Source organism: Gopherus evgoodei, unplaced genomic scaffold (genome assembly GCF_007399415.2).
Source record: "Gopherus evgoodei ecotype Sinaloan lineage unplaced genomic scaffold, rGopEvg1_v1.p scaffold_32_arrow_ctg1, whole genome shotgun sequence".
In the NCBI taxonomy this organism is placed as follows: domain Eukaryota; kingdom Metazoa; phylum Chordata; order Testudines; family Testudinidae; genus Gopherus; species Gopherus evgoodei.
The window spans coordinates 1,107,345-1,129,056 of record NW_022059994.1 but is presented as its reverse complement, the minus strand read 5'-3'; the positions used below and the strand labels follow the sequence as shown (position 1 = coordinate 1,129,056).

The window sequence follows — 21,712 nt, the reverse complement described above, 5'->3', positions numbered from 1 at the left end:
TCTTTATAGCATATTGGAGGCGGGGTATGGGGGTTCCAGGAAATACTCTATGAGAATTAAACCTTGATCAGATCAAACTCTGTGGTCTAATCTATAATGGAACAAGACTAATAAATAACACCACTTTCATTCTAGGGTTAACATACACTTGTCCCGAGGTTTAATGCTGTAGAACACTTTTTCCAATCACAAAGGTACTTTATTTGTGTCCAGATTTAAAATAGAAACATCACACTTCTAGCAAATGGTGACAGTCTGTCATAATGTGCTGCCCCTTGACCAGAGCATGAGAAAAGGTAGAGGTAGCACCACTGGGATAGGGGAACTCCTGTCATCACAATTTGTTACCTTGGGACCAGGAGATGGGGAAAGGTGACAGGTAGCAAATTGTAATGGGAATGCTGCCTCTGGACTACAGGATGGGGAAAGGCAGATTGTGCAGGCAGCAGTTTGTAGTGTTACACTGGCCAGGAGAGGGGCGGTGGGCAGCCTTCAGAGCAGAAGGGATGGTGGACTTGAGGGGGGCTGCCTAGGGTGCAGTGATGGGTTAATCCCACCCTACAAATAACCAGAGGAACCTAGGGTCACCCTGGAAGCGCATGGCAGAGCCAGGTCTCCCGGGCTAGCACCCTACCCACTGGACCCGCCCTTTCACTCAACAGGGATACTCAGAACAAGTAGCTGTACACGGGGATTCAAAGATAGAACAGATTTAAATACTCTAGCGTCAGGGCACGAGCCAGTGACTCACTGAGGGGGTTGGAGGTGTGAGGAGTACAGATTTATTAAGGGGGGGACTGGTCGGCCTTTGGCTTGACCTGGCTGGTGTCCACCATCCCTGCCCTACTGCCAGCCTCTGGATCCCCTGTTACTGATGGAAGCAGGTTCCAGTTCCGGTGCCTGGCCCTGGAGGATGCTGGGGCACTTCTAGGGACCAGCCCTTAGAGGGGGCTCAGAGTGTGCTCCATCTGGGGAACAAAAAGCCAAACCACCCACCTTTCCATGGTGCATATTTTATCAGCTCAAAAACCAAGCAAAAGCACCAAAAAAAAAAACACATAAAAATGAAAAAAAAAACATGAATGAACCTGAGAACTGTAACAGGATGATTTAAACCATCCCAAATAAATTAATGGCACCTTCTAAGCACCACATAGCACTCTGGGAAGGCGGCGACTTCATGGAGCTAGCACTCCCACAGCCCCAGAGCATCCTTCACCTCAAACACCAAACATTTCCATCCCAGCCAAAGAGCTGATAGAGGGAGGGTCAGACGCTCTCTGGTTGAAGGGAAAATTGCCATCAGAGCTGTGGGTTCCGTGAAGGCAGCCTGCCCCAATTATGGCTGATTAGTTAACAGCTAATCTCTTCCCCACGCCACACAATGTCACATTCTAATGTGGATGGTTGCACTGAACAGTCGTATGACAAACGTACATGAAAACTACAGGATTTCTCAAGGTTAAATGTACAAATCCTAACGCCTGAAATACCTGCATGCGTGATAGCGAGATTGTTTGATGTAGGGCTGTTTGAGATACCTAAGCAACTACCCTATAGGTCCTGTGCTTATGAGCTCACGAGCACGGGTGCCAACTTTCTCATTTCCTGCAGGGTGCTCGACCCCCAGCTCTGACCCTTCCCACCTCTGCCACACCCTTGGCCCTGCCTCCTCCCCTGAGCTCGCCCCGCCCTCGCTCTGCTCCCTCCCCCCCAGCGCCTCCTGCACCCCACTGAACAGCTGATCGTGGCAGGTGGGAGGCGCTGGGAGGGAGGTGGAGGAGCGGATTCAGCCTTGGAGCACCCACGGAGTCAGCACCTAGCTCACATGTGTTAAGGTTGATGGACTTGCAGGCTCACTAGCGGTGACTCACTGGTAGGTGTCAGATCTTCGACACCCCACGTTGCTGACTCCTACCTCTCAGTGGCCAGCTGCGGCGTGAATGAAGCACAGGGCACTTCGTGTGGCACGGCCAGAGGCCAGCAGCCAGTGCAAACCAGCCTAACGAGTGAGGGCCAAAAAGCCAAAATAAAGGTTTCTTTTTTTCCTTTGGTTGTTGCAGATGATGTCCCAGCTGGTTCCTCCCCCTTGGAACCTCAGGGCTCCTGTGGCCAATCAGAACAGGGCACTCTCTTTTTTGGTCACTGACATAATCCAAGGGGTCTGATTAGGACATATTTATGCAAATGAAGGAGCTTCTCTCTCCAGTAATTTCAGGTTGCAATACCCTTGGATCCAAAAATACACACAGTCTGCAGGCCTGTAGGTATCTGAGGCATTGGAGGTTGTGGGTCAGTGCCGAGAAATCATTTCTTAAAAATGCAAAGCTGGCAAAAAGTTGGAACTGGAAAAGAAATAGGGAAAATCCCGTTCTCCAGCCCCTCAGCCACAGCCAGGGAAGGATAGATCCTCATCTTTCCACAGGTTCTGCTCCACAGAGAGATACCAACACACCACCTTCTGATGTCTGGAGACTCAGCGACTCAGTTTGGAACAAATTTTTGTGTGTCACGGTGGCCTCTCAGACTGGAGCTCTATTAGAGCAGAGTCTCCTTCCTGCAAACCACAATTTTTGAATTCAGTTTTTTCAAGCGGTCCAATTTGCCTCACAGATGGAGGTGGCATCCCATAATTCCTCACTGGATGGGCAGGGTCACTCGGGACCTAGCTCCAGGCTCCCACGTTCCGGGTGTCTGTTCCCGATGAAGAGCTGGAGGAAGATTCTTCTCCGATTTTTGCTGTGAGAAAGAAGAAACTTGTTCAGAGGCGGCTTTACCTGTGGGAGACCCCAGCTAGGGAAGGAGGATGGGGATTTAGCTCTGGGTTCCCCTCCCCCCCTGCTTTGCCCCCTGATGGACCCCAAACTACACTCTGCACAGAAAACCTCAGTCCTGACAATGAGCAGGCCTCCAGGAGAGAGTATAACAACCCTACGCACCATCTTCTGGGGCTCCGGGTGCAGGTCTGCACTCCCGTCCCCAGAGTCACGCCAAGGGGCGCCCGGTGTATGCTGGGACACTGGTCGAGCTTTGCTCTCGGGGGTGACCTTTGGATGCTGTTTCGGCTCTTTGGGGTTCCCTGGGTTTTAAGCAAAGTCACCGTGTGTGTTAGAGATTCCCAGGGAGCCAGGGAAGGGTGATGGCTGGGGACAGCATCGGAGATTTCCACAGGCCCAGGAATTGTCAGGCCCAGAGTAACCAGCAATCGGTGCTCATCTCCAGTCACTGCTCCTGTCCCCCCATAATGCACTGGGGCATCTGGGCCCCATACCCCGGATGTACTCACCAGTTGCCAGAGCGTAGCTGGGTTTCCATGGGCCTGAAACACAAGCAGAGAATAAGGATCAGTGCAGGGGAGCAGAGTAACCCCTCCCTCATGGTTATCCGACCCCCGCCCCTTCCCCAGACAGAAGGCTTCCCGTGATACTGACTGCACCTCGCCCAGGCCAGCCCTACCCCAGTGACCCCCCCCAACAATAAGACGCTCAGCCAACGACAGAGCCCACTGTGCCCCCAGCAGGGTCAGGCTACGGTGATCAGCCCTGCCCACTTCTCCTTGGGACTGGGGGTGGAAGGAGCCATTCCCCCCTGGGCTAGTTGGGCTGCCCCATTCCCCAGCCTCCACCCTCACTTTTCCCCACACACACATGCATCAGAGCTCCACAGGGACCAGCTGTCAACTGATGATTTTTTCCTCCACAGGGTAATGCTGGATCCTACGGCTCCAGCCAGAAGCAGCACAGCCAGGGTGATGGAGGCCAGGACCCAGAGGGGCAGGGGGCTCTTCTTCCCAGGGGCTGTGGGATGGAGAGGTCTCAGGTCACCTAGGGGATCACCCGCTGGGCCATCCTCCTGGGGCAGCCGCAGGCCTTTGCCTGGAACCTCTCCCCAAGGGCCTCTGCAGAGACCTGGCTTCCAGAGGAGAGGAAAGTCTGAGCCAGGAGTGGACAGGGATGTGGCACAAAGGCTGGGCATTCTGCCAGGCACTACCAGCCATGCATGTCACACAGCAGCTGGGCCTTTCACTTGTAATGTCATCAGCCTGTGGAACTCACTGTCACTGGATACCACCATGGCCAGAACATCAGATTCTCTGAGGGAGCAGCCATTTCTGTGAGTCACACAATATCCAGACTAGAAGAGTTCACGCTGATGATGGGCAGGGATATTGACCCTTCTGCTACAGGGCCTAACTCGATCCCTGAAATTGTTAGAGGGCTGTGGCTCCCCCTCCTCCAACTCCTTCTATTCACCCCACCCTTACTCCAGATGCGCTCAGGCTCTGACAGGCTGCTGTGCTCTACCTGGCAGGCATAGCGGTGCCTGTCCTCCTCCTGCAGGGAGATCTCAAGGGACGACTGTGTGTAGTAGGTACTGTCAGCGTTGGGCAGGATTCCGCTGGAATCTTTCTCTGCCAGGATGTCTTTTCCATCCCGCATCCAGGAGATGTGGATGGGACGCGGGTAAGAACTCCTGGCATGGCAGGAGAGGTTGATGGAGCTGTCGGGGGCGTCTCTGTGGGAAATCAAGACCTTGGGGGGCACTGGGTGGAGACCCGGGTTGTTAGCCACATGCCAGGGGTTGAGACCATGTAACAGAACAGGTAAAGGCCCTGCAGTGTGTCTGATAGACTTTAAGATCAGAAGAGACCTTGTGGTCATCTAGTCTGACCTCCTGCACATCGCAGGCCACAGAACCTCCCCTACCTGCTCCTGCAACATACCCCTAACCTCTGGCTGAGCTACTGGAGTCCTCAAATCATAAATTAAAGATTTCAAGTTACAAAGAATTCAACACTGACAGTATTTTAAACCAGCAGTGAGTCGTGCCCCATGCTGCAGAGGAAGGTGACAACCCCCCGCCCCACGAGAGTCTCTACCAGTCTGACCCAGGGGAAAATTCCTTCCCCACCCCAAATCTGGTGATCAATTAGACCCTGAGCATGTGAGCGAGACCCACCAGCCAGACATCTGGGAAAGAATTCTCTGTAGTAACTCAGGGCCCTCCTCATCTAATGTCCCGTCTCTGGACATTGGGGATTTTTCCTACTGGCAGTCACCGATGGGCCACGCACCATCATAGGTGGACCCATCATACCCTCCTCGATTAGGCTAAACAAGCCAAGCTCTTTGAGTCTCTACTCATAAGGTAGCCTTTCCATTCCTCGGATCATCCTAATAGCCATTCTCTGCACTTGTTCCAGTTTGAATTCGAGTAGCTCTCCCATGTGTGAGAGACCTGCTGTGCACTCGTTTGTAACTGGAGTTAGTTAATCTGGTGTCAATCCTCTCTGTTCTAATCCTTGCTCCTATTGGTGTAGCTGAACTGGGTAGTTACCAGCACAAGCCTTTCCCTTCACCTAGAGCAGTGGTTTTCAAACCGTGGGTCGTGACCCAGAACTGAGTTGCGGAATGGAAAGGACTGCGTCACAGTGGCTTTGGTTAGCACCGCCAACCAGGCCGTTAAAAGTCCTATCAGCAGTGCTGCCCGGTTAAGGCAGGATAGTCCCTTCCTGTGCCCCAGAAGGAGGTGAGGGATGCACACAGGGCTCCATGCATTGCCCTGCCACAAGCACCGGCTCCGCATTCCCACTGGCTGGTTCCCAGCCTATGGGAGCTGGGGGAGGGCGGTGCCTGCGGGCAAGAACTTGCGGCACTACATGTGTTCATCCACCTAGGAGCCGGACCGGCTGCTGGCCACTTCTGGGGCGCATCACGGTCCATGGTGCCAGAACAGGCGAGACGCCTGCCTCTGCACCTCAGCTGCACACTGATCGGGAGCCACTGGAAGTAAGCCTGAGGCGCTCCCCAACCCCACCCCAGCCCTAAGCCCCCTGAAATCCAGAGTCCCCTCCTGCACCCCAAACCCCTCATCCCCAGCCCCACTCCAGAGCCTGAATCCCCAGCCCAGAGCCCAGACTCACTGCCCCAGCCCAGAGCTCCCTCCCATACCCTGGACCCTTCATTCCCGGCCTCACCCTGCAACCCTCACCCCCTCACCCCAACCCTCTGCCCCAGCCCTGAGCCCCTCCCACACCTCAAAACCATCATCCCCAGCTCCATTGGATCACGGGCGTCAACAATTTTCTTCAACTGGGTCACCAGAAAAAAAGTTTGAAAACCACCAACCTAGAGTACTGTGTGCAATACTGGTCACACCATTTGAAAAAGGCGATTGCAGTATTAGAGAGGGTTCAGAGAAGGGCAACGAGAATGATGAGGGGCCTGGAAAACCTCTTTTGGTAAGAAAGATTCAAAAGAACGGGACTGTTTACCTTGGAAAGGAGATGACTAAGAGGAGAGAGGCTAAAAGGGTATAAAACAATGAATGGGCCAGAGAAGACTGGGATCATCTTTTCTGTCTGTCTCATAACACAAGAACAAGAGAACAGTCTATGAAATGGAAAAGGATCAAATTCAAAACCTGTAAGAAATACTTTTACATAAAATATGTAATTAAACTGTGGAACTCATTGCCACATGGAGTCTTTGAGGCCAGTAATTTAGCAAGATTCAGAAAAGGGATTGGATATTTGATATGAATAACTAGAAACTCACGAGTTATAATAGTTAAATTAATGCAAATAATTTTTTTGGAAGGAATAAATTGGTCAAGGCTTAAAATGATCCCTAACTATTAGGGATTAGTAAGGCTCTTATGTAGTGTTTTCCCTCACTAGATCTCAAAGTGCTTTACAAAGGAGGTCCAGAAAGGGTCTTGGCCTTAAACCTCAATCTGAGTCTGTGTTTATTCAGTGATATAAAAGAAAGCTGCCAAGCCTGCATCCAGCAAGCCTCTGTTGGCTTCTTTGTATATGTAATTGCCTATTCATCTCTTTAAGTAGCATCTTGCTTGTTTGGGGAATTTTCTGGGGGTGTGAGGGTGTGTGACTTCTGGTGTGTTGTGTCTGTGTTGATGGGTTATTTGTTTGTTTTTAGAATTTCCCGCCGGAGACCGTGATTGGCTCCCAGCTGGGCATCTGCTTTACAAGGCGGCTTCCTGGGTCTGGCAGGAAACGAAACTTATCCTATAACGCGGGCTGCAAGGAGCCATGGCTGCAGCAGGGAATCCTCTGAAAAGCCTCCGAGATGAAGCTACTTGCTCCATCTGTCTGAGTTTTTTCACGGATCCAGTGACTATAGACTGCGGGCACAATTTCTGCCGAGCCTGCATCGCCCAGTGCTGGGAGAGACCAGACACAGACATCTCCTGCCCTCAGTGCAGAGAGACCTTTCCCCAGAGGACCCTGAGGCCGAACAGACAACTGGGGAACGTGGCAGAAATAGCCAAGCAGCTGAGTGTCCCAGCAGCAGCAGCAGGAGGTTTGTGCAACGCGCACCAGGAGCCTTTCAAACTCTTCTGTAACCAGGACCAGGTTCTCATCTGTGTGATCTGCAGGGAGTCCCAGGCTCACCGCGCTCACAGGGTGCTCCCCATAGAGGAGGCTGCCCGGAAGCACAAGGTTAGGCCACGGCTGGGCACGGGGCTGGGAGTGGGAGCGGGGCCGGGGGGAGCCCAGGCCACAGCAGATGTGGCTTCAGTGGCGCTGGAACAGTTCTTGGAGTGGGGGTGCTGAGCTACACCCCTCTTACCTCTGTCACCGCCCCCCAGAGCTGGGGCCCGGAGCAGGGACGTGGACAGCGGTAAGGCGGCCGTTCGGCTCCCCGGCGGAGCCCCCCACCCCACCCGTGGACGATCGGCCCCCGGGCGGAGCCCCCACCCCGCTCCACCGCCGAGGGAAAAAGAGGGAGGAGAGGCACTGAAGGGGCAGTGACCTGACGAAGCTCACAAAACAGCTCAGTGGCAGAACCAGGAATTAAACCCTGGCCTCCCAATACCCATCCTAATGCTCTAGCCACTAGACCACACAGCCTCTCACCGCGCCTGTCAGGCAGGGCTTTACACTCACAGTATAAACCGCTCAGCACGGCTGAGTTTTGACAGTATATTAACCATGTCATACTAATGGTGATGTTAATAAGGCAGTGCACTGATATGGGTCAGTGCTGAAGAGAGATTGTTCATTTTGCAGTTATCACGTCACAGTACATAAACCGGATTAGTGTTTTTGTGCACACTACTATAGTAGCACTATCTACATTTTTTGTATTACTTTTGATACTGTCAGGATGGAAACTCCAGTATAAGATTGCTTATTTCAGCAGTACTCAAATGTGCCCTAGAATTTTAAACTCTGGTCTTTTCAGTGGTGTTGGCATTGCCATTGGCATGTAGGGAAGTACTGTTAGTATTTCTGCTTCACTTTGATAAGTACTTCTCAGCACAACATTTTTAGAATACTAATGTTCAAACTGGGTACCCCTCTGTTCCAAAATGTAACCGTGATGCCATTATCAAAATCTGAACTATTGAAGTCAGATGGCTTATTAGAAGTGCTGTAAGTTCTTTGGGGGCAGGGACTGTCTTTTAGTTTTGTTTGTACAGCACCTGGCATTTTGGGGACCTGGCCCATGCGTGAGGCTTCTAGATGTTATGATAATACAATTAATAAATAATGAAGAATAATCTCCCACCTCTCAAGAGGCAATTGTGACAGCCTGAGAGGGACATGCAATGTATATAAATGTATCTGTGAGGACAGACTCCTCAGCCACCTGACCCTCTCAAACATTGTTTTTCTTGCCTCAGGATCAAATTCAAACCCGACTGAACATCCTGAAGCAAGAGAGAGAAGAACTTCTGGAGTGGAAACAGGATGGAGAGACACAAAGCCAGGAATATCTGGTAGGTCGCCATTGTTATGGTCCAGCAGTTCCATCAGTCAGAATTGGTATCTCTGTGTGGGGAGAGTGTCAGCCCTGGTCTATACACGGCACTGCCTGATTTAGCTATGGCTACATCTACGCGGCACAGCTCTGGGGGCGACCTGCAGGGTATGTGTAATTACACAGCACAGTGAAAAGGAGGCTGTGTCCACACTGTGGTGTGGTGGGTGAATGAAAAGACTCCAGCAGGGGGAGGCAGCAGAGCTGCCGGAGCCTTGTCCCACTTCTGGAGCCTTTCCCTTTGGTGGGGGAAGGCTCTAGTGGCGTGGGGGGGGGGGGGGGGCAGCGGGATACTACACTGCTCTTTTTAGCAGTGTAAATGGGGAAGGCCCTCCTTGGGGGCGTATAGAGCCATGTCCGTAAGGTTTATACCCAGAGGGTTCTGGCATATCGTGACTCTACTTGCTTAAGCCATGCCTCGCCATCTACACTGCTATCTATGCCCAAGTTAGCAGGGGAATATAGTGCACGTCCTCTACACGCCACCATAACATTTGTGTAGTACAGCTGTACCTCAAATCACTTTTTCATGTAATGTCTTTATACTGGTGTAAACCCCTGCATGCAAACATTGTAAACCTAATTTAATTTGACCCTAGTGTGGTGTGGAGAGTTCACCTTGTCCAGTTAAACTGAGATAAAAGGTGCTAACCAGGAGCAAGGTTGAAGTTGATTCAGGGTTAGCTGTAATGTATTGGATAACTCCCAGAAAACCTCAAGCGCTTTGCCTCTTGTAGACAGCACCCTTACAGGGTGTGATCATGTTTGTTTTTGTTTATCATCCCTCTGGGCTGATTCCTCCACTTGCTTCCAGTTTCAACTCTTAAGCACTGATCTTATTCCTCACGCGTCAGTGGGTCCAAATCCAGCTACAAACAGTGATTTGAGGGGAGATAGTTTTCAAAGACACGTATGAGTGATTAGGTGCCTAATTCACATTGACTGTCAGTGGGACATAGGTACCCAGTGGCTGTTTTGTATCACTGAAATCCTCCCCCTGAATCTCCATCTATAACCACCAGACACAACTGGTTTCCTCTGGGACAATGTAATGTACAAAATGCCGGATGAAACATGTAAGAGCTGGAGAAAAAGCAAGGATTTTGCACAGTATATGTTGTACCTGGCGTTTTGTGTGGATAGCCAGCAGAACTTTCCTTCAGTCTTCTCCACAGCTCTCTGCCAATGTATTCCTGATATGGAGTCAGACCCCACCTTCCAACCTTTCTGCTGTGGGAAGACTAGATGATCAGCAGAATATACTAAGCCACTCAGACCTGAAGACTCATCGTTTTAGAGATATTGGGTAACATTTTCAAAAGTGCCTAAGTGATTATGGAGCCTAAAGTTTACAGTTTTGCAAGTGGTTAAGGACCAGATTCTCAAAGATATTTAGGCCCTTAAAATGCAGAGAGGCCTAGTGAGATTTTTCAAAAGCAACTAAGTAGCACCTAACATCCTCTGTAGTTAAGGGGACTTAGGCACCTAAGTAATACTGAAAATCCCTCTCAGGACTTTTATGTCTCTTTAGACACCTAAATATCTTTAAAAGCAGCTCCTTACACACTTCTTTTAATTGTGTTTCAGCTCGTAAATGATTTTGCTGTTTCTGAAAATTTACCCTAAGTTCTATTTTCAAAAGTCACTTTCAAAGAAACGTAGGCTCCTAAGCACAAAAGTAACTTTGAAAGTGGCAACTGGACTCGTAAGTCACCAAGGCACTTTGGAACATGTTATTCATTCAGGCCAGCTGAGAGACTATCCGAAAATCTTCTCTCTAGAAACTATCAGGCATTTTCTCCTGAAATCTCAAACGTATGTTTGTAGTAGGTTGATGTGAAAAGAGACTTTAAGAACTGTTCCTGTCAGGGACATGGGGAGAGTCTGGGATGTCCAACTTTCTCATCTGTGAAAACCGGATGCTGAGCGCTGGACCCTGCCCCGTCCCAGGCTCTGCCTCTTTCCCTCCAGGCCTCACCCCCCAATCCTCTTTCCCCCTCACTGTCACTTGCTGCTCTCTCCACCTCCCTCCCTCTGCCAGTTGAGCTGGGCTCTAGGGGTGTGGTGCAGGTTACTGGGGTGGGGCGGGGCGGGGCAGGGGAGGGAAAGCCATGCTTTGCGGGTAGAGCGGTGATTGGGGCAGGATGGGGGAGCTCTCGCACTTCTCTCCCTGGTCCCCGAGCCATCCCTGAGAGCTCCTCCAGGCTCCCCTGGTGTTGGAAGCCAGTTACTCTGGGTAACCGGACTTCTAATATCCAGTCAGCAGTGCCGACCGGACACTGCAGGTTTCCCTTTTGACTGGACTTTCTGGTCAAAAACTGGACATCTGGCAACCCTAGTCCTAACCTGTCCTTTTCCTGTTTGTCCCTTCATTACAGGGAAAGATAGAAGCTGAGAGGCAGAAGATTGTGTCTGAATTTGAGCAACTGCGGCAATTCCTGGAGGAACAAGAGCGACTGCTGCTGGCCCAGCTGGAGGAGTTGGACAAGGAAATTCTGAAGATACAGGATGAAAATGTCACCAAACTATCTAAGGAGATTTCCCAACTCAGTGATTTGATCAGTGAGATAGAAGAGAAGTGTCAGCAGCCAACGAGTGAATTCCTGCAGGTGAGACAGTTAGAGACACCCAGATCCCTGCCCAGGCAAGGGAGAGATTCTGAGTGATTAGCTTTGGAGTTTATTAAGTTCTTGGAAAGGTCCCCCACCCCAATGGAAACTGTCAGCGTGTCCTTTAGCAAAGCGAGGGAAAACAACATTTGACATGTCTCATATTTCCAGTGTGGAAACAGTTTTGCTGTTTTAAAGGCAGACGTCTCAGACCTTTTTGATACATCATACATAAGCCCCTCTCCTTTTCAGTTTAAAGCAATTTTTACAGAAAATTCCTGGGTTTTACAAAAAAGTAGTATTCATTTTTTTCTGATTTTCATCCTACTTTTGTATCATTCAAATATATATAAAAAACTTGTTTTATCAGGAAAATACAATCCATTGCACGAGATCTCTGTATTACGATAATACATTACTCTGTGTGTATATGCAAAGCTGCCTGCTGAAGTAAGAACGTATTGTTCTAGAAGATACACACAATAACCAACAGGCATGTACACAAGTTCTGAAGTGCGTCTGCATCTGAACGTACTGATGAAGCTCACCCACCACATACATATTTCAAACTGTTAGCAGACAATGGGTTAAAGATTTGATGCACTAAAATGGGAAGAAAATGGAAATCTGTATCAGAATACATTTCAGAACACAAAGAAGTATTCAAAAAGGTTATAGAAACAAAAACAGGAGACAAGGATGAAGTTGAGTGTATGCGCTGCAAATGGGGTGGCCCAATTATCAAATGTGACTATTTATAGGCTAATAGTTCTAAGTCTACACCGGTAAACTGTTGGTTCAAATGACAAGTTTTATTTGGGGATTAGAGATGTATTGTTTTCTTAAACTCAGGGGGGCATTGTGTTTTGAGCTCTGTTTTAGTTCTGCAGTAAACCACAGTGATGAACGGAATTCAAAGCATTAATCTACTGAATACTTTTTTCCCATCTTTCATCCACCAAAATAAACCTGATATTTACCTAGAAAAACTAATAGTTATTTTGCGCTGATTTCCATCTGTTTTTGTTGTTGTGGTAATTTTTCCTAGGAATTTATCAGTGTGTAACTAGAATCAAAATGGAAAATGAAGGGCCCTAATGATCTGGAAGCAGTAAACGGCACAACTCCAGTGTCTAGGAAGTGGGAGATGAGGAAAGCAAAGTCCTTTGCAGGGTCTATTACGAAATGGGAATGAATCCAGTTTCCAGAATTGCTGACCAGAATTGCATAAATGGAGCTTTTAGCTTGAGAAAGGCAAATGCTCCGGACTCAGCAGTTGCATGTGGAAGTCCGGGATTCATGTGTCTGATGAGTCTGTTTGAGCAAGTGCCATTGGCACAGGCACAATAGAATTTAGAAGGAGAAAACCCACAATCGTGGTGCGTGCTTAAGGGTCCCATTCTATTGAAGTCTGTGAATGGAATTTTAAAGGTGCAACTACACAGAACTGCATCTCGAGCTCAACTAGGGATGGCAAAGTGAGTCCTCTCCAGAGCAGGAGCGATGGCCAGCTTCTGGTTCGTGGGAATGAGCTTTTTTTTTCTTCTCCCCTCTCTCTCTTCTAGGACATCAGAAGCACCTGGAGCAGGTACGTAGCTCCTTCCCACTCCCCCTTACGCTTCGTGATGTTGGAAAGGGATTGGATCCCCCGGGTCAGATTTTGTAGGGTATTTAGACACCTGACATGTAGCTAGGCACTCACCTGCTCTGGAAAATTCCACCAAGCAAGTTAGGCACCTCCCATTGCAATCAGTGGCAGTTGGGAGCCTAGCTTGGTTAGGTGCTTTTGAAAATCCCAGGAGGCACCTTTTAAAATCAGGCCTTAAGTGACTTGCCGAAGGTCATGCAGGGAGGCTGTGGCAGAAAAGGGAGTGAAACATAGGTTTCCAGAGTCCTACAGCAACCCCTTAACCACTGGAGCACCCTTTCCCATGAGATTATGCCCTTCTGTCTGAGGGGCAGCTTGTGGACCCCTTACTCTCTTTACCTCCCATTTGAGGATCTAGGCATTTCAAAACTCCAGAGAGGAGGGCAATTGACTCACCAGTGGGAGTTAGAGGCTCACAATGAGCCCACGAGAGAGCAGCCTCTGGTAGCTCATTCTCCCAAAAGACAGAAGAGATTTAGAATGGCTGGTTTTGTTCTGTCTTGTCTTATTTTCCCCCTCTAGGTGTGAGAAGCTGAAGTTCGAGAAACCAGTGGCCGTGCCAGAGGACCTGAGAGAGAGAGTCGGCGTCTCTTCCCAAAGAAATGTTTGTCTGCAGGAGGCTCTGAAGAAATTCAAAGGTAACTTAACATTTATCTGGGTTCGTGCTACGGTGATGATACATCGAGATACGCCTCTGACTGTGGAAGGAGATTGACTCTGGCCTATTAGTTCTCAGCTCGTCCCAGCTAGACATCTTTGTGGGTGGGATGCGGAGGGCTCAGGGCTGATGCCAGTTCTCCAGGCCTCCACTTGGATTGTCTCAGACCCAGCTCATGGTGTCAAAATGGGTCACTCAGAATTTGAGACACACAGTCACCAGATATTATAGAAAATGTTGAATGTAACCTCCATGCCTGGGATTTTCCAACGGACCTACGGGATTTAGACACCCATCTCTCTCTCTCTCTCTCTCTGACCGTCAATAGGAGTTGGCCATTACATGGCCTCAGCTTTTCTGAAAATCCCAGTCTGTACCTCAAGTTCCTCCATCTGTCAAAAGGAGGAAATAGTGGCCAACCTATCTTGTTGTGCTAATTAATGAATGCCGCCCAGTGCTTAGGGAATCTTGGAGGAAGGTGAGAGATGGAAAAGAGCAAGATGTGTATTTTGGATGGTGATTTCACTTTAGTTTGGTCTTGCTGGAAATGTCTCCCCATTCGAATCTGCCTCTCAATCTATGGTCTTTTCCTTTGGGCTGTCTCAGAATTACAGCATCGTTTCATGCAGTGCTGCTGTAGTCGTGTCAGTCCCAGGATATTAGACAAGATGGGGGAGGTAACAGCTTTTATTGGACCAACTCCTGTTGGTGACAGACAAACTTTTGAGCTACACAGACCTGAAGAAAAGCTCTGAGTAAGCTCCAAAACTTGTCTCTCTCAAGCACAGTTACATTAATTAACAGTAGGAATGTCACCAGAGTTAATACAACATGAAATCACCTCTCCAGTCCTTCCTTTCTCTAGAGACCCTGCCCTCTGAACTGACTTCTGAGCCCAAAGGCAGAGAGACAGGGTGAGGGCTAGATTCACAAAAGGACTAGGGGGTCTACCTGCCATTTTAGGCACCTGAATCCCAGAATAAGACCACACTTCGATTCACAAAGCCCCCTGCTGAGCTGCCTAAAATCACTCATCACCTCTATTTTTGCGGTAAATGTTCCCTAGGCATCTGTGTTTCTGCTTCTGTGCATCCGCACTGCAATTCTAGTCTAGCGGTCCAGACACATAAGCCCCAGAGAGCTACATGAACTGGGGAAAGACAGGCGTTCCTCCTCCTAGCTCACATACAGGGCCTAATCTGAGATGCCTGCTCCGAGCACACTTACTGGCTCAGGTCCTATATGTGAATTTTCCCAAAAGAACCAGGCCCTAGGGAAAGGCAAGTACCCTTATCATGTATAGCTCTGTGATTAGGGTTAAGAGATGGGATGTGGGAGACCACCAGTTCAAATCCCTTGTTCCTTGGCGAAGAAGAAATTCCAACAGGGGTCCAATGTGGCCTTTGTCTCCACTTTTGAATCTGATCCACTGCATATAAATAATTGAGCAGAGGGAAAGGCTTCTGGGTCTCCCACCTCCCAAGGGCGTGCTCTAACCACCCGGCTACAGAGATGTTCTTGTGACTTCTTTCTGCCCTCTGGCCCAATTAATTATTGATTATCCCCAATGGAACCTCTCCCCCTGGAGAGCATGTGGGCACCCTGCATCAGAAAATCCTGCAGCCCAGAGGTTAGGGCATTCCTTGAGACGCGGTAGATCCCATTTCAGATCCCTGCTCCCTCTGTGGCATGGGGTAAACTTGAACCAGGGGTCTCCCCAAGGCCAGCTGAGTGCTCCAACCACTGGGGTAAAAGTTATGAGCAAGGTGGGTTTTCTTCACCCATGCAGGCTTCTTGCCAAAAAAAATGGCACAGGCACCGGAAACCAAGAGAGGGCTCGCAGCTGAGAATCCCACACAGAGGGAGGCACCTACGGTGCTGCCAAGACTCAGTCGCCGAACTCCCTGAGATGGCCAGGGCTTAACACCCCCCACGCACCGCCATCCCCAGCACTTTGGCATTTCCCACTGGCTGGCGTAAGCAGGGAGTTGCCTAGCATGCTGACTTTTGTGAATCTCATTCCAAGGCGCATCTCTCTCCCTGTTCATGGTACAGGGAGCCTGACTCAGGCTTTGTGAATCACAATGGCGTTCTAGGTGCCTAAAAGTTGGATGTTGTGATGCTGAGTGTCACCTTGCCTAAGTTTCTTTGTGAATCCAGCCCCGTTTTCATGAGGCGATTTGCCTGCAAGAAAGGGGGAAATCAGTTCTCCTTTGATCTTTTCTTTCTCCAGAGACACTGCCCTATCAACTGAACTTTCTGATCTCAAAGGCAGAGAAAGAGGGTAAGTTTTCATGACGTTATTATCCTCCAACAATTATTACTTAAAATCTCAGGATTCATTTTTTAGAAGAAGCTTCTGAATTCAAACAAGAGGTTTCCACCAATACAGAGTCATGGATCCCAAGGTTAGAAGGAATCATTATATCATAAGAACGGCCATATTGGGTCCCACCAATTGTCCATCTAGCCTACTATCCTGTCTTCCAACAGTGGCCAATGCCTGGTGCCCCAGAGGGAATGAACAGAACAGGGGATCATCCAGAGATCCATCCCGTCGCCCATTCCCATTTTGTGATGTATCAACGTGCACATACTATTTACAATTGGAAAGTAGGGTATATTCAGGTCACATTTTGCTCTTCTCTCAGTAATTATAAGGACTAGAAATTTCCTTTTATTTTTATTTTTTATCTGAAAGACAAGCTTCGCTGCTGGAAAACGTCATTAGCACAGAGTGCAGGTTGACCATCAGTGCCTTGTACTTTTCCAGAAGATGAAAGCAACCTGTATTTCAACCTCAGAAAACTGGGAAATAAAGAGTTAAGGAAGCATCTCCCACCAGCTCCTGTGCTATCCTCCCCTAGTGTCAGGAGCATGGACTCATGTGCTGGGCTCCATCCATCCCCAGCTGGTGGGAGCTCCCTTGGGGGAGACCATGCTCAAGCCAGTACTGAACCAGGCAGAGAATCCGGACTGCAGCAGCATTCAAAAAAGCAAACAGAATTTTGGGAATCATTAGGAAAGAGACAGAAAATATCATGTTGCCTTTCTATAAATCCATGGTGCACCTACATCTTGAATACTGTGTGCAGATGTAGTTGCCCCATCTCAAAAAAGATATATTGGAAAAGGTTCAGAAAAGGGCAACCAAAACAATTAGGGGTGTGGGACAGCTGCCATATGAGGAGAGATTAATAAGATTGGGACCTTTCAGCTTGGAAAAGAGATAACTAAGAGGGGATATGACAGAGGTCTATAAAATCATGACAGGTGTGGAGAAAGTAAATAAGGAAGTGTTATTTACTTCTTCTCATAACATAATTACTAGGAGTCAACAAATGAAATTAATAGGCATCAGATTTAAAGCAAACAAAAGGAAGTATTTCTTCACGCAACACACAGTCAACCTGTGGAACTCCTTGCCAGAGGATGTTGTGAAGGCCAAGACCATAACAGACTTCTTTTTTTAACTAACTAAATTTCTGGAGGACAGGTCCATGAATGGCTGTTAGCCAAGATAGGCAAGGATGGTGTCCCTTGCCTCTGTTTGCCAGAAGCTGGGAATGGGTGACAGGGGATGGATCACTTGATGATCACCTGTTCTCTTCATTCCCTCTGGGGCACCTAGTACTGGCCAGTGTCGGAAGACAGGATACTAATAACCATTGGTGGATAAATTCATGGAAGATAGGTCCATCAGTTCAAGGAGCATTGTCTCTCCCTGGGGGTTGGTGCTCCCTGTGGTACTGGGAACTGTACTTTTCAGTGGTTGGGCTTCCCAGACAGGAAGGAGGAGCATGGCAGAAGCTCTGTGATACAGAACCCTGGATAAAGAGGGTTTCATTCAAGCAGCGTGCTCCCAGCAGGATTACTGAACACCACAACCGTGTTGTGTCCCCCTCCTTGTCCCTTGAGCACCACTGGAGGCTGGGGAAGGAGTTCTCTTCTGATCTCATAGTCATCTATCTGTGTCCTTTCATGGCCCCCAGCAACAGCATCTGAATACCTGGCATCTTTTATGGCCATTTGACATAAAGGGAAGCTGGAATGCAGCAAGAGGAAGGGATATGCCTGAGGTCACAGAACAAGTCAGTAGCGGAGTGAGGAATAGAACCCAGGAGTCCTGGCTTCTAACCTCTAGACCATGCTCCCTCCCCAAAATGAGTGTAGTGCACTGAATGGACTTTAAACATCCCGGTGCTGTGGACAATTAGTGCCACCGAGAAGGCTAATTCCCAGTGCAATTGGACTTGCCATTGTCTTCTGAGGACCTCAGGCTGCAGACAGTGACATGGACAGCTAAGCCTGTCCCAAGAGCAAACACTCCCTTTTCACCCACTGCATATAGGGAAACTGAGGCACATACAGGCTTCCTAAAAACAATTACCAAAAAATCCCAGTTTGTCACCCTCCCGCCCCAAACAGTACCTCTTAGATGCCTGGCGGGAACAACAGGGACTTTCCTGCTCAGCTTCAGCCAACAGGCAGCTCCCCAAGACTGACTGTCAGGGCCCACCCCAGCCAGCCCGGGGCTACTGGGGAGCATGAGAAATGGTCCTAGTCTGCGCCAGGGTTGAGCTCTGCCTGGAAGGGGCTGTCGTGCTTTGGGCTAATGTTGGGGGTTGGGTTAGGTGGGCGCTGGGTGGGGTTGGTGGCCTGTGCTATACGGGGGTCAGATTAGATGACCTGGTTCCCTTCTGGCCTCAGATTCTCTGACTCTCAACACTGGAGTGGTTTAGCCTGCACAGAGGTGCCGACTTCCCCAGTTCCCACGGGGCTGCTTTATCCTCGCTCTGCCCCAGGCCCTGCCCCCAAGCCCCCACCCCTACCCCTACCCCATCTCTTCCTGCCCTGTTCCCTTCTGCCCCCTCCCCCGCCTCTTCCTGACCCTGCTCCTCTCCCTCACCCTCAGAACCTCCTGCCCACCTCTGAACAGCAGATCCGTGGCAAGAGGAAGGCACCTGGAGGGAGGGGGAGGAGCTGATTGGGGCCCGTCAGCAGGTGGGGGCTGCTGTGGGGAGAAGGGGAGGAGCTAATCACAGGACCTGCTGGTGAGTTCAGAGAGTCAGTGCCTATGCTGGGTGGAAAGCACCCCTGAACTCAGATGAGGTGTTTATGCATCTCTACAGGAAGGGCATTCGAGTTAGCAGCTGACTAAGCGCCTGGGTTAACTCTGCATTGAGGACAGACCTTAACACTCTCCTTCTGTCCCTCTCTCCCCTCTTGCAGTGCAGGCCGCTCCGGATCCAGACCTGGCAATTCCCTGTCCCGTCCTGTCCAGAGATGAGAGTGTGACACAGAAATACCAAGACACAGGATATTTAGTGCCACAGAACAGGTTTTACCCTGCTCCCTGTGTGCTGGGCTATAAGGGCTTCACCTCGGGGAGATGTTACTAGCAAGTGGAGGTGGGGAACAAAGATTTTTGGGTTTTGGGCATTGCCAAAGAGTCTGTGATACATGGGGGAGCGATAAGCTGTACACCAGAGGAGGGGATCTGGGCTTTGCAGAGCACAGAGAATGAGTACTGGGCCCTCACCTCCCCTAAAACTACTCTGGGCCTACATCGTAGACCCAGTAACATTGGGGTTTATCTGGATTATGAAGGGGAGAAAGTTACATTTTATGACATTACATCTTCTGGCAGAGAGCCAGTCTTTACTTTCACATCCTCTTTCACTGGGAAGATCATCCCCTTCTTTGGGAGCCGACGTGTCGAATATCAGAAACAATTTCTTGTTTATCCCTATGATGTATTCAATTAAAACCATGACAGAGGTGTGGGTATCACTCTCAATATGAGATATCTAAAAAAGAGCAAAGATGTGGGGAATAGATAAATTATGGCTATCACACATTGCCAGCCTTAAACATATGAAAATGATGTGTCAGGCTCCCCAAAATCATGTTTGTCTTAATCTTTTTTAATATTACGTTATTTTTCACTGCCTTCTGGTTTCTGACCTTTCTGGATGTTCTTGTTTCCAGTCTTCAGACTTTTCTACACAAACATGAAGGCTGGAAATGTATCTGTAATGTAATCTGCGCTCCCTCAAATCTATCCACTCCAGCAGCTGGGACTGTAAGAAAAACACCGAGTGATGCGAGACTGACAATAAATTGGTGATGAGAGAGGACAAGATTGAATTGCTCGGCATTATACTGGTGACAGGAATTTCTCAACCCTTTTCCATGCCTGTCTCTGTAACTCTGTGATCCTCCAGGCACACGCAGACTGGCCAACCAGGAGCCACTCCCAGGGTCACAGCAGAGCCTGCCTGTCTTAGGGCAGGTCTGCACTTAAAATGCTGCAGCGGCACTAACATACTGGTGCCACTGTAATACTTAAGTGAAGACGCTGCTACGCCGACCGGGGAGCTTCTCCCATCAGTGTAATTAATCCACCTCTGTAAGAGGCGGTAGCTAGGGCAACGGGAGAAGCTCTCCTGTCAATGTACTGCTGTCTACACCGGGAGTTCTGTTAGTATGACTGTGTCACTCAGGGGTGTGGATTTTCACACCCCTGAGTGACAGTTATACCAAAGTAAGTTTACAGTGTAGACCTGACCTAAGTTCTGACTCAATCAGGGTCATCCATCAAAGTCCTCTGCTCTTTACTTATGAATGTAACAAGCATAGTGATGTTCTGCACACCCACCCCCAAGTTCCCTACCTCAATGCTCCGATTTTGCTCTGTTCAGTTATTTGGGTGCTGTAGATTCAGATGAGAAAATTTGCAGAATAAAGTTTATTTCTATCTTCTGGTCTTGAACTTCCTTCCCTTTTGTTTCTTTTTGGTCTTCAAGATCATAACTTAAAACTGTGCCTCTGAACGCCAATAAATGGATATAATTAGATGTCATTTCCCCCCTATCCTTTACACAACTTTCCAGTTTACTGATCTGCAAAGAGAGCGGCTCAGATGCACAAAGGGACTTAAGCAACTAAGGCCTGGTCTATACTTCAGAGTTAGGTCAAAGTCAGGCAGCTTACACCGACCTAATAATGTCAGCATACTGCATACTACAGTGTGCCTTCCACCAGCATAACTCACCTGCTATGTCGACTGAATAGCTCCACCTCCAAGAGAGGTGCAGCACTTATGTCAACATAGGTCAAAACAGTGGCAGTGTAGACGCTGCGGTGCCTACACCAGCTTAAGTGGCCTCCAGGAGGTGTCCCACAATGCCCCATTGTGACCCACTCTGATCACTGGTTTGAACTCCGCTGCCCAGCAGCCAGGTGCACAGGAACAAGCTCCTCCTGTTTAAAGACTGAGAAAGGAGCAGAGGAGGCAGGTACCAGCTATAAACCCCAAAGCAGAAGGAAACTCTCTCCCCTAATGCAGCCTCCACTCCCCGGCGAGAGAAAGGTGTAGCATTGGGGAAGAGCGGCTTAACACCAGAGAGTAGGAGATGGCATTGTGTGGAGAAGCCCCAGCCCCAGCCCAAAGAGAAGGGAGGAGCTGACAGCCTCACAGGGAAGGCGTCTCCCCAATCCAGGAAGCAGTGAGCAGCTCCAGTGGGAGAGCCCAGCCCTGCCCAGAGGAAAGGCAGGATGTTGGAGAAGAGCTATGGAGAAACCTTTTGCACCAGGGTAGAGCAGAGGGATGTCGCAGCCCTTAGGGCAGAGAGCTCTGTTTGGGTGATGCTCAGTGCCACAATTTCTATTCATCTGTTTGGGCATGAACGCAGCGCCAAAGTTGGTGTCAGGAGTGTTTGTGTGACTTCAGCCTGGGATCTCCTCCCTGTTTAATGTGTTTATTTATAGGGCTGTGTGTGTTGTGGTCGGTGTTGGTTTGGTCAGTAACTTTAGCTACAATCTCATGAAAATGTTTTCACTGGAATTTTCTCATGATTTAAAGACAATCTCCACCTGCAACTTTACCCTGTCCGTGTGCTCTGAGGGGTTCCCCTCTTGGTGTTTCCAGTGCAGACGGCAGAGTGTCTGGCGATGGAAAGGAGAAAAGAGACGAGATTTCACACTTTCATATTTATAACAGCATCCC

At 49.2% G+C, this 21,712-nt stretch overlaps 1 protein-coding gene and 1 pseudogene across 1 annotated transcript in view; one reads left to right on the top strand and one right to left on the bottom strand.

Moving 5' to 3' along the window:
* Positions 1–19,785, top strand: part of LOC115640742 — a 48,737-nt pseudogene extending 28,952 nt beyond the window's left edge.
* LOC115640848 (zinc finger protein RFP-like) overlaps positions 1–21,712 on the bottom strand; it is a 1,004,025-nt gene that overhangs the window by 974,799 nt on the left and 7,514 nt on the right. The gene's annotated exons all lie outside the window — the stretch shown is intronic.